Raw genomic sequence first — 13,068 nt, 5'->3', positions numbered from 1 at the left:
TTAAGATTTTTCCTTACTTTTTTTTTTAGTTTGGTGGCATTGTTGGAACAGATGAGCAGGGGTTTTATGATGTGTATTGTCGCTTGGAGCAGGTGATGTGCAGATACTAATTGTTTTTGGACAAGTTTGGCAGAGGTTTGTTAATTATTTATTAAGTTGGGTTATCGACAGTGAAAGGATAGGTTGGTTGTTTTAGTTCGGTTACACAGGTTGGGTGATTTACAGCTGTGAAGGGGCAGGCTCGGGAGTTTATCGGATAGTTTGTATTTATAGGTTTATACTGAGGGATACGGTGATGTAATGTTTTGTACTGTTTGAAATATTGTATTGTACAGATGGGGGCGGCGTCAGAAAAATTTGAGGGGAGGGGCGGTGGGCGGGGTTAGGTTTCTGATGTATTTAGTGAGGTTTCGTTTTGGAAGGCTGTTGCCGAGGTTTATTAATATGAAATGTGCACCTGTTCCAATAAAAGTGGCCTTTTTCACACAGTTCTTGGTCCGTGGTCTTCTCCCCCCCCCCCTCCTTCCCTAAGCCACACATGAAAATGTTTTCAGCATTGATGAATATTTAAGAGTGTGTAACTTCTGTCCTTACATGAACTAAAATGGGAACCAAAACTGTAAAATGTGGAGGCAAGATCCTCAGTATAGCTGTAGTCCCTCTATGGAATTATATGCCAGCATTTATTTGATTTAGTTCTTCAATCCATTTTTGAAAGTAAACTAAAAGAAGGGTTGGTCGAGGCAGCCAAGATGCCGGCCGCAACCTAACATCCCTCTTGGTCCCCCTCCGAGTATCATCAGTCCTCTGTGGTCTGACAGCAGCCTACACACCTCCCACATACGTGGAAGGGGAGCCAAACCGCAAAGCCACTGGAAGCTCTGAAGAGGAGGACCCAAGAAGCCTGGGCGACTGACCTGCGACAAGATGCGGGCCTGTGTATTGCAGGAAGCTCAAGCCTGCAACCTAAATGAAACCCAGGCCTGATGCAGGACCTATCTTGCAAAGGGGCCGTGAAGCGGTACCACCGGGTGACCTGTGCCAAGGCTGAGGATTATCCTTGCTGGTGTCCACTGGGGGGTGGGGATAATGTGGAGATCTGGGTGCCCAGTGAACAGGGGGACTCATTGAGGCCACACATCGCATGGGCTCATTGTCGCAGTGCAGCCGTCTGGCCAGACTCAGAGCTCAGGCGACTCTAGGGCCTGCAGGACTGTGACCTGAGATCGCCCCCCCTCTTTGATTGGGGGATGGGGGACACACAAGACTTTGCTGGTGCCCCTGGGAGGCCTGATGCTGGCCCTCCCCCTACTGCCGGGTGGAGCATAGTTAGCCTTCCCCCTGCGGGACTTCCCGCCAGCTGATGCCTTGATTTGGGGCCTACTCGGCAGAGTATAGTTTTAGGCACTGACACAAAGCGTGTGGACTGGGGTGGCCTGGTGTACATGATAAGCTGCAACCCACATTGGAGTCCTATGTATGACCTGTGACATGTAGGACATCACTGCCCTGGCTGCTTGTGCTGCCTTTGGGTAAGCAGTATAATACAGTTAACAGGAGTATGACCCATATACCTGATTAGGACTGGGTAAGGAAGGTACAATCAAAAACAATGTCCCAAGAGGTAAAAATAAACAGTCAATTAAGCATGCATGCACATCGCATTGCTGAAAGTAAAGAAGGAGAACACTCTTTAAGTTTTAAGACAAGATAGTCAAATCATCTTATTTATGATATACGTTCATGGTCAGTAATACACAGTTATTAAGCAGCACTGCATAAACTCAATTACGTGACAACCATATAAAACTTGGTGCTCTACAAAAGTGACTGTCGTGAAAGTGGCGACGCAAGTGAGGGAATAGACAGCGTGGACGGCGCACTATGAACAAGGTGCAAGTTATCTACAGTGGGTGGCTCGTATCATGTGACAAAGTGATATCACAGATTACAGATTTTTTGCATTATTTGAACCATATTAGTAAAGTACGCCAATTAATAAGCTGTAAAGTCAAAAACGTATTAATTGGCGTACTTTACTACGTGCTGCTTAATAACTGTGTATTACTGACCATGAACGTATATCATAAATAAGATGATTTGACTATCTTGTCTTAAAACTTAAAGAGTGTTCTCCTTCTTTCCTTTCAGCAATGCGATGTGCATGCATGCTTAATTGACTGTTTATTTTTACCTATTGGGACATTGTTTTTGATTGTACCTTTGGGTAAGCAGGCCACGGGGTTGGAGAAGGAAGGACCCCTCCAACCCCCACGCCTCCTGAGACCTCCAGGCATACCCTGGGGCGAGACCAGCTGCACTCTCCGGCGCCCACCCAAACCAAGACGGACCAATACACTGCACCGCCTTCGAAGGTTGCGGGTTCCCCCAATGTTCCTCCGGGGATGCAACAGCCTCCTGCACAGTCCAATCTTGCTACCATACTCAAGGCGATCCAAGACTCAGAGGCAGTAGAGACCAAGATGTCCCTTGGGTGGAAGATGACCTAGCCGCCCTCAAGCTATAAGTTTCCAAGTTACTGTCCACAATGACGCAGCTGGAGGAACGAGCAGACAATGCTGAAAATGGCTTCCACAGGCACAATCTCCACTTTGTTGGATTCCCTGAGGGGGTTGAGGGCCCCAACATAGAACGTTTCTGGAGACGTGGCTGAGGTCTAGGGTCCCTGCAGACAAGCTCTCATCATGGTTTGTGCTGGAGATATCCCACCGGTCTCTGGCCCTTCACCCACCACCATTGAGACATAGAGGCAATTCTTTGCGAGGCCAGAGGGCATCCAGAGCTCCGCTTCCATAACTCAGAGATTATGATTTTTCCAGAATATACAGGAGCAGTCCAACAGCAAAGGTACTCATTTGAGGAGGTCAAACAGAAGCTCGGCGCCCTCAACTTGCACTATATACTTATGTTTCCTATGAAGCTGAAAGTTATCTTTAACTTCAATACTTATAACTTAGATATTACTGACCAGGCATAGGAGTGGGAGAAGGAAAGAAGAGTGCTTTGACGAACAGCGGTTCCAGTGGGAGTGCCCTCCAAATGGGGGCTCCCCATCTCCTTCGCAAGCTACCTATAATGAAATACGCTCAATCCCGCTGGGCTTGTTCAAGTCCCCTATACTGCTGGGAATCCCCTAGCTCAGACATAGAGAGTGTATAAGCCTGAGGGGGCAAACAGGACACCACCTTAACAGACACTCTGGATTTCTTTTGATGTAAAAGTGGTGACTCGGGTGCTCCCCCTTGAGTGACTCGGCAGGCCTTAGGGTCCATATTGAGACAGTTCTACTATAGTTGTGTCTATATTTACTGTTTCTTCCCTTTTGTTTAGGGATGGTGCCCTGCTAATGTTGATGTTGCTCCTGCTGCATCAGGATCCTATGCGGGGGACGTGGGGCTCTTGGTCTCGACACTAGCTACAACATAGCATGTTTATGGTTAGGGCAACAGATGCTTTTGGGGTATGCTTTCAGTGCCAACAACCGCAACAAATCCCGGGAACAACCATGAACGAACAAGTAGTGACCCCTGACACACCCACATCCCTGGTGTTTAATTTATCGAGCACACCTGTGACAGAAAGCGAGACAGCGGTCCTCAGTAAAGGCCTCTCGTTCGTCCCTACCACAAGACCGGACAAATTTAAACTCCATGTCGAACTAGCTGAGTTTTTTAGAAAGCTCAAACTGAAGGCCTTCTTTGAAAAAGTGACACAGGAAGAAACTACTACTGATATCAATCCCAATGAAACAGGCCTCAGGTTAAAATCCACCTTCGTGCCACCTCCTACCAGTGTACCCACAGAAATTTCTACCTTTGAGCAAGCAGTTTACACTGACATAGAGAAACTGAACCCCAAATGAACCTTCAACAATCTATCAAAAAAAGATCGGGACATCATACAACGCCTACAAAATAACCCCACCATTGTCATCAAACCAGCTGACAAGGGGGGAGGGATCATCCTTATGGATAAAACCGACTACGATCGAGAATGCCACAGACTCCTCAGCGATACACGTAATTACAAACGCCTGGATAAACACCCCATTGTGGAACTACAAATCACCATACACACCCTGGTAAAGAGAGCCAGTGACGCTGAACAAATCTCAACCCAAGAGGCAGAATACCTGTGCACCAAAAATGCGAAAGTACCTTACTTTTACACCGTACCCAAAGTGCACAGGGGCACCATACCACCCCCAGGAAGGCCCATAGTCTCAGGGAACAACTCACTATTGGAACCACTTTGTAGGTACTGTGACCACTTCCTAAACCCACTTGTACAAGAAACCCCTACCTACATCAAAGATACCAAACACCTCCTGAACATCATCAACGATATGAACTTCGATCAAACCACCCAACTCTTGGTGGGACTAGACATAGAAAGTCTTTACACCAGTCTCCCACAAGACGCCACCCTGCAAGTCCTACAAGATGTACTGATGCAAACCCCCTGGATGTACCATACACCACAGCAATTCATCCTTGACTGCGCAGCCTTAGCATTCAAAGAAAACTATTTCGAGCATGAAGGCACTTACGGACACATGCATCAAAGTCCGGTTTTGCGATTCCTAATTTGCGATTTTTAGGGAATCGCAAATAAGGAATCGCAAAACGGGATGCATGATTGAAAGTGCATAATATTTGCGATAATATTTGCGATTCGGTAAAAATCGCAATTTTTACCGAATCGCAAATATTATGCGAATTCCAATTTGCGATTTCGCAATTCCCATTGACTCCTATGGGCCAAAAGGCCCATAGGAATCAATGGGAATTGCGAATTCGCAAATTAGAATTCGCAAAATGTTAATGTTGATGCATTCCATGGGTGCAGGGGGGGGTCCAAAGGACCCCCCCCTGCACCCCTGAAATGTATTTTGAAGTGCATGTTTCAAACACACATGTCCTAAGGACATGTGTGTCTGTAACATGACAGTGTTTTGAAATGCAAATTAGAGCATTTTAACACATTTTCGCAAATTACCACGAGGTTCAACCTCGTGGTAATTTGCACCCCCTAATTGCGAAATCGCAATTTTAAAATTAATCATGCATGCTTTTATGGAATCGCAAATTTGCGATTCCTTAAAAGCAATCGCATTTTTGGAATTCGCTAAAAATAGCGATTTTACCAAAAATGCTTGATGCATCCCAAAAACTTATTTAGGAATCGCAAACGGCCGAATTTTGCGATTCGCACCGTTTGCACTTCCTCAATAGGTTGATGCATGTGGCCGTAAGACTCTCCCCTGTATGTGTGTTTTGTCATACTTGTTGTATGTCCAGCAATGCTCTAAGAGGGAATCCCCCTCACACATGTAAAGCACCTTACACACTTTGGTCCTGAGGAAAGCCAGTTTTAATCATAAAGGTCTGGCTGAAACATGTAGACCACACCTGGATGTAGGAGACCCTAATTAACACTCCTATAACATCCATCAGCCTTTTTTTTAATGCTAACAGTGACACAGTTATTAAAATATAATATACCCTCGGGTACTGGGATCCCTGTATAGCTTCGGGTACTGGGATCCCTGAATAGCTTTTAACTTTCACCTTCACGTCACTACACTGCACACTCAGAAACATACCTGCTCTGCTGTATTCAGGCGTCGAAGCAAACCCGGGACACACTCTGTGTCACTGGGTGGGCACTATGATGAAGCATGCCACCAACCAGGTTAGTGGGTGAGGGCTTCATGAACAAACAAAAGGGTTGGTACCCTGTCTTACAGTCTTTAGTCTATGCAAATTCACAAATAGGCTAGTCCTTATTGATTTCACATATAAACCCTGGGGATACGCACTAGCTACCTAGTACTCTCTCTCTCTCCTTTGATAGTGATAAAAACATAAACATAGCCTGCTTGCAAGAGACACGTTTGGTAGAGGAGATGGCGAAACTAAAAAAGAGATGGCGGGGACAATTTCTCTCCTCTACGAGCTGGAGTGTCTGCGTGCCAGAGCCTCAGCATCTTGCGTCAGTGTGTCTGCATGGAAGTCCTCTTTTCCTCTGAATATCTCAGCAAGAGATAATGTATATACACCCAAAGTGGTGGACCCCTGGGTATATACCTTGCTTTGTCTTGTCGGACTAGGATGACGGAAGGAATGGCCCTTGTACATAGTTATTATGCAGATGGTAGGCCTGCTGTTCTGCTGTGATTCCAAGAATGCATAATGAATCAAGCTTAGGCTTTTCAGAGAAAACCCCCTGTCATCTTTGCATTATCCAAACTAGGTAAAAGGCCAGTACTAAGAACTGTTATGCAGTGTAATGGTAGGGGAGAATATAGGGGAAAGGTTAGGTGACTTCCTGAGGCTATAATGGGGTACCTATATGGAGCATAACACTGGGTGGAGACCTGGCAGAGGTCACATCCTCTGGGCCTTTAACCAAGATTAAGTATGATGGGCCCGATTCACAGAATGAACTTAAGATTCAATCCTTAACTTACTACTATTTTCGTATTCACAGAATGCACTTACTCATTTCGGTATTCACAGAATGCACTTACTCATTTCGGTATTCACAGAAGGCACGTACTCATTTCGGTATTCACAGAAGTTAGTAGTCCTAACTTTAGGACTCCTAAATGCCTTCTGTGAATACCATAAGTCTTAAAATTTGGATTTTTCTCAGTTTAGTAGTAGTAAAGTTAGGACCCCTAACTTTAGGACTCCTAAAGGCCTTCTGTGAATATCAAAAGTCTTAAAAATAGGATTTTTCTCAATGTAGTAGTAGTAAAGTTAGTAGTCCTAACTTTAGGACTCCTAAATGCCTTCTGTGAATACCGAAAGTCTTAAAATTAGGATTTTTCTCAGTTTAGGAGTCCTAAAGTTAGGAGTCAGTCAGTCAGTCAAAATACTTTATTTCGATAAATCAATATCATAAAAATACAATAGTACTATACAAAATTTACATATGCTGCAATACATAAAATATTCAGGATAAAATCAGAATTAATTATACACAGTAAAAGATATATCAAATGTTTTTAAAAATTACGTTTAAAAATTCATAAAAATGAGGTCATGCTAAAAAGGATACAAAACGTCATACTTTATAGATACCCACATTTCATTTTCATGGTGTAAACATAATACTCGATTTCATCCCAATTCAATTCAACATTTAGAAGTTATCTTTCATATTCCTATTCTTAATCCTAACAGCACCCACCACAAAACTGGCAACGTGGAACATGATCCTAGGGGTCTGCAATAATTGTAGATACAAAAGAGCTGGCTTAACTTGAATAAACCCAGCCTCCTTTAAAATAGGGATCAGAAATTTCGCCCTTAATGCCGTGTAATGACCACAGAACATCAAAAAATGCATTGTGTTCTGAGTGGAAAAATTATCACAAGAAGACGGCGTTGCATTTTCAGGGGTACTCCAATGTGGGAAATATCCAAGGTTCAAATGAATCAAATTAAACCGGAATCGAGTTAGGAGGAACCTGTGATACGGTCGATTCACAATATTTAAATACATTTCAGGTCCTTCTTGGGTAGATATAATGAGGTTAGCCCTCACAGTAGGTTTTTTTAATTCCATTTGTTCTCTCTCCAGACTTAGCATTTCTCCCATTGCACCCTTAATTAGTGCAATGTCCTTTGATGTTATCGACTCTGGTGAGGAAAAAAGCTCTGGTCTCCCTAACTTGACAAAGCTATTTTTGATATATGTCAGCCACTGAATTTTATTATTTCTATCTAGCTGTAAACAGTCTTTCAAAAGGATGTGGTTTAGGGGAATTTCCTGATTCAACCAGGTCTTCAACCATGCTAATAGAGAGGACATTTTTATCATATCTGAGATAAAACCTACCCCAAGTTCACTGTGAATTGTATATGACGTGGTAGACTGTGGCACAGAGAGAACAGATCTCAGAAATTTGTTTCCCCAGATTGAACTACCGTAGGTAGCCACTGCGAGGCATTTTGCTTTATAAATTTTCATTAGTGTTACTATTGACCTGGCCCCCAGTTTTTTCGAGAAACCCTGGAGAGCAGAAGAGGTTCTAGCCAGGGAAATGTTTCTGTTTTTTAACTGCGGTCCCCAGTTCCCTCTCTCATCGAAAGTAATCCCCAGATATGGGAAAGTGGGTACTCTACAAAGTTCTTCTTTTCCACAGGTAAAGGTTTTAGAATACTTCTTCCTGGAGCACCCACCCATTATCATAATTTGGGACTTCTTAACGTTTATTTTAAGGTCCAGGGAACCCATAACGTTCTCAAAGACGTCCAGGAGGCGTTGTAGACCAACCCCAGTCCGCGAAAGAAGGACAGCATCATCCGCGTATAGGAGAACTGGAATACCAAGTTCTCCTACACGCGGAATGTCAAGGGAGGCCTCCTTTAGTGCAGGTTCCAGGGCATTTATGTAAATCGTAAATAAGAGGGGAGCCAGGATGCACCCTTGCCTGACTCCCCTTTCTGAGTTAAAATGACTGGTACAGCGACCATCCGAAGTGACCCTGACGGAAGCTAATAGCCCAGAAGGTAAGTCCGCCAGAAGATTGACTAAAGCCCTGTCAAGACCCATATTGAGTAGAATTCTCCACAACTTTGACCGGTTTACAAGGTCAAAAGCTGACGAGAGGTCCATGAACCCCAAGTACATGGACCCCTCCTTGGCCTTGGTATATTTATCCACTAGCAGATGCAAGTTAAGACCTTGATCTAGTGTGCTCCTCTTTGGTCTAAACCCATATTGCACGTTTGATAGGACCCCTCTCTCGTTCACCCATTCATTCAATTTAAACAAAATGACCCGTCCCAGTATTTTGACAGAAGAGTCAATTAGAGAGATGGGTCTGTAACAGGAGGGGTCCTGCCTGTTACCCTTCTTGTAAACTGGAATGATAATTGATTGTTTCCATGAGGCCGGTATGTTGTCTTGGGTTAGAGCATTGAAAACGTTACACAAGATCTTTGACCAAAATTTTGGAGCACATTTAAAAACATCTGCAGGGACCCCATCAGGTCCTGGAGCCTTGTTTTTCAGGGTCAGGTCTATCGCCCTTTCCACTTCTGCCACCTCGAAGGTTACAGTAGAACCCTTGATGATGAAGGAGGTGTCCCCCATTAGAGAATCATTACTAGGGTCAGAATATATTTTACCAAAGTGTTTTATCCACCCCTCATCTGGAATATTAGCCTCAAGTGGGGAATTCTCCTCACCCGAGAATAATGGTTGGTTTAAAATTTTCCAGAATAATCCACTATTTTTTAGGGTATCTGGGTCAAGTAATTGGGCCAAAGCATCATCCTTCAACTCCTTTTTTCTTTCTAAGATGGCTTTTTTATACACAGTTCTTAAACTAGCTATTTGGGCTCGGTCTTTTGGAGTGGCCTTCAGGGCTCTAAGCAGTTCTCCATGTGCCTTGGAGCATATTTTATTAAACCACCTCTTGCCATGAAGCGGCTTCTATCTTGGACCGGCAAGTAAACTATGGTTAATTTCACTACAGATATTATCAAAGGCAAGAACCACTTCTTCTTTATTTTGCACCCGATTCGCTAAGCATACTGCCACCTCATCCTCGACTTTATTCAATACCTCAAGCAAAAAGGTTTCGGGGACTATATTTGTCCATTTTAGCCTATGTCCTTGATCTTTAATGGTCACATTTAGGCCCCCTCTGTGTGTCACCGTTTTCATGGAAAATAAGTCCATGGACATTATTTCCATGAACACCGGATTATGGTGACTAAAGACCGAGACCTCAGTATTATATATTAAAACCTTACACAACAAAAAAGAAGACATAAAAATGTAATCAATGATAGTACCATCCTCAATTCCCTTAAATGTAGGGGACCTGCTTTTACCATCCCCGCAACCCGACTCGTATAAATTCCATCTAGCCAGGAAGTTTTCTAGATACTCCCCCCGTCTGGTATGTTCCAGATGGATAGGTGAAGAATATGGAGGGCCTTCTTCCACTACACTAACACATGGTAGGGTACAGGGGTGAATGTTAAAATCCCCAAGGAATATTATTTCAAAAGTATTCACATTTACACTGTAAGCTGACAAAAATGTATCTAGTACATCCAAATTATAACCGGTGCACTCATTTGGATTGGAATTATAAAAATTTATGAATAAGATCTTGGCCTTATCCTGGATAGAAAGTTCAACAATTAGGCAGTTCTCACATCCTGAAATACACTGAGATAATGTGCCTTTTATATCAAGTTTAAATAAACTTAATAAACCGCCCTTAGCTCTGCCTGCGGCACTGCTGATTGCTAGGATGCAAAAATGGCTGTAACCATCCAAAGAAAAGCTATTAGACTGATCCCAAGTCTCTTGGAGAACAATAATATCAAAGGTTTTTAATGAATTAATCCACACATCATTTCCAGCTTTAGCCTTAATACCGGCGATATTCCAGGTTGCAATTCTGAAAGTAGGTGGTGGGGGCTGAGCTTTAGTCCTAGGTTCAATTGGCAGTCAATAATTTTCCTCCAGTGAGGATAAAGGGGTATAGCGATTGGTTAATGGTAGGGCTTGATCGAATTGATTGTACGGGCTAGCCAACTGATAACAGTATGGATACAGTTTGTTTGGAGGTTGATATACATTTTGCGCAGAACAAGCAGCTCCCGGTCTGTTTACGGAGAGAGGAAACTTGGGCTGGTCAGAATGTGAAGATTAAGTATTAATAAGGTGGTTATAGAAAAACCCAAGAGGCCTTGCGCATACAGTGTTATCCGCTATAGGTAAGGAAGCTGCTCTAAGTAGGACTGTGGCAACGTGTTGCGGGTGCTTGAAATTTACAATAATACAGTTCCCCTAGTGTTCTTCCTAGAATTACCTATCCAACTGACTCTTCGTGTAGAGATTATATCATTTGAAAAGGCGAATGGAAAACCACAATTCCCATTCAACCACGCTAATGTTTTATTTTTTAGGGCCACATGTGTTTCTAGCCTAGGGTCAGTAAGACAAGAATCAACCTCGGGGACATTAGTTAATACAACTGTATATGGAACACACTCCGGAGGAAGATTAACTGTAGCTCTTCTCTTAGGCACATTTCTCCCTCCATTGTTCCCCCCAACTATAATATTCTGGCTACCAGAATTCGTTGGAAATGGTTGAGTTACTGGTGCTAGGGGTGGAGGTGGTTTGGGGGTTGGTGCCAGTGGTGGTTGAGTAGCTGGTATGGTTTGTTTAGTAACTGCGGCACTATTCCCCCCCCCTTACTGGAGCTACCAGCAGCGCCTATTACATTATTGCCAGCATTGGCTCACTTGTGTGTTTTAGTCAGGGTTATGTGTGAATTCAGAAGACCCCCTGATCTAGAAACCTCTTGTGTAACCTGGTCTAATTTTACAACAAGAGGTTTGATCATAAATTCGAATTTTGATTCAATGATACTTGCCAATAGCTCAATATGGTCAGGAAGCAGATTAACCATCTCAGCATTATTTGTGGGCTCAGTTGCACACCCTGAACTAGTAGATATGGTCCCTGTCTTTTTTGATTTCCTGCCCCCCCCTCCCCGCTTTACAGGTGCCTTCCTACATGCCCTCACAACTCTTCGTACAGGCGATGGAGCTGGGGAAGGCCTAGGAGAGGGTGTCAGGGTCAAACACGGAGTAAGATCGGCTAATTCTTCCCGCTCTTCCTGTATCTCTTCTTGGGGTATATCGTTAGCAGTAATTACAATCGAATCTTCATTACAACTACCCGCCGGGACTGGGGAAGGTCCTGGAGCCTTGTTTTTCAGGGTCAGGTCTATCGCCCTTTCCACTTCTGCGACCTCGAAGGTTACAGTAGTACCCTCGACGATGAAAGTGGTGTCTCCCATTAGAGAATCATTACTAGGGTCAGAATATATTTTACCAAAGTGTTTTATCCACCCCTCATCTGGAATATTAGCCTCAAGTGGGGAATTCTCCTCACCCGAGAATAATGGTTGGTTTACAATTTTCCAGAATAATCCACTATTTTTTAGGGTATCTGGGTCAAGTAATTGGGCCCAAGATCATCCTTCAACTCCTTTTTCTTTCTAAGATGGCTTTTTTATACACAGTTCTTAAACTAGCTATTTGGGCTCGGTCTTTTGGAGTGGCCTACAGGGCTCTAAGTAGTTCTCCATGTGCCTTGGAGCATATTTTATTAAACCACCTCTTGCCATGAAGCGGCTTCTATCTTGGACCGGCAAGTAAACTATGGTTAATTTCACTACAGATATTATCAAAGGCAAGAACCACTTCTTCTTTATTTTGCACCCGATTCGCTAAGCATACTGCCACCTCATCTTCGACTTTATTCAATACCTCTAGCAAAAAGGTTTCGGGGACTATATTTCTCCATTGTAGCCTACGTCCTTGATCTTTAATGGTCACATTTAGGCCACCTCTGTGTGTCACCGTTTTCATGGAAAATAAGTCCATGGACATTATTTCCATGAACACCAGATTATGGTCACTAAAGACCGAGACCTCAGTATTATATATTAAAACCTTACACAACAAAAAAGAAGACATAAAAATGTAATCAATGATAGTACCATCCTCAATTCCCTTAAATGTAGGGGACCTGCTTTTACCATCCCCGCAACCCGACTCGTATAAATTCCATCTAGCCAGGAAGTTTTCTAGATACTCCCCCCGTCTGGTATGTTCCAGATGGATAGGTGAAGAATATGGAGGGCCTTCTTCCTCTAGACTAACACATGGTAGGGTACAGGTGTGAATGTTAAAATCCCCAAGGAATATTATTTCAAAAGTATTCACATTTACACTGTAAGCTGACAAAAATGTATCTAGTACATCCAAATTATAATCAGTGCACTCATTTGGATTGGAATTATAAAAATTTATGAATAAGATCTTGGCCTTATCCTGGATAGAAAGTTCAACAATTAGGCAGTTCTCACATCCTGAAATACACTGAGATAATGTGCCTTTTATATCAAGTTTAAATAAACTTAATAAACCGCCCTTAGCTCTGCCTGCGGCACTGCTGATTGCTAGGATGCAAAAATGGCTGTAACCATCCAAAGAA

This window comes from Lissotriton vulgaris, chromosome 1_1, assembly GCF_964263255.1.
Source record: "Lissotriton vulgaris chromosome 1_1, aLisVul1.2, whole genome shotgun sequence".
NCBI lineage: Eukaryota > Metazoa > Chordata > Amphibia > Caudata > Salamandridae > Lissotriton > Lissotriton vulgaris.
This window is presented reverse-complemented; position numbering follows the sequence as displayed.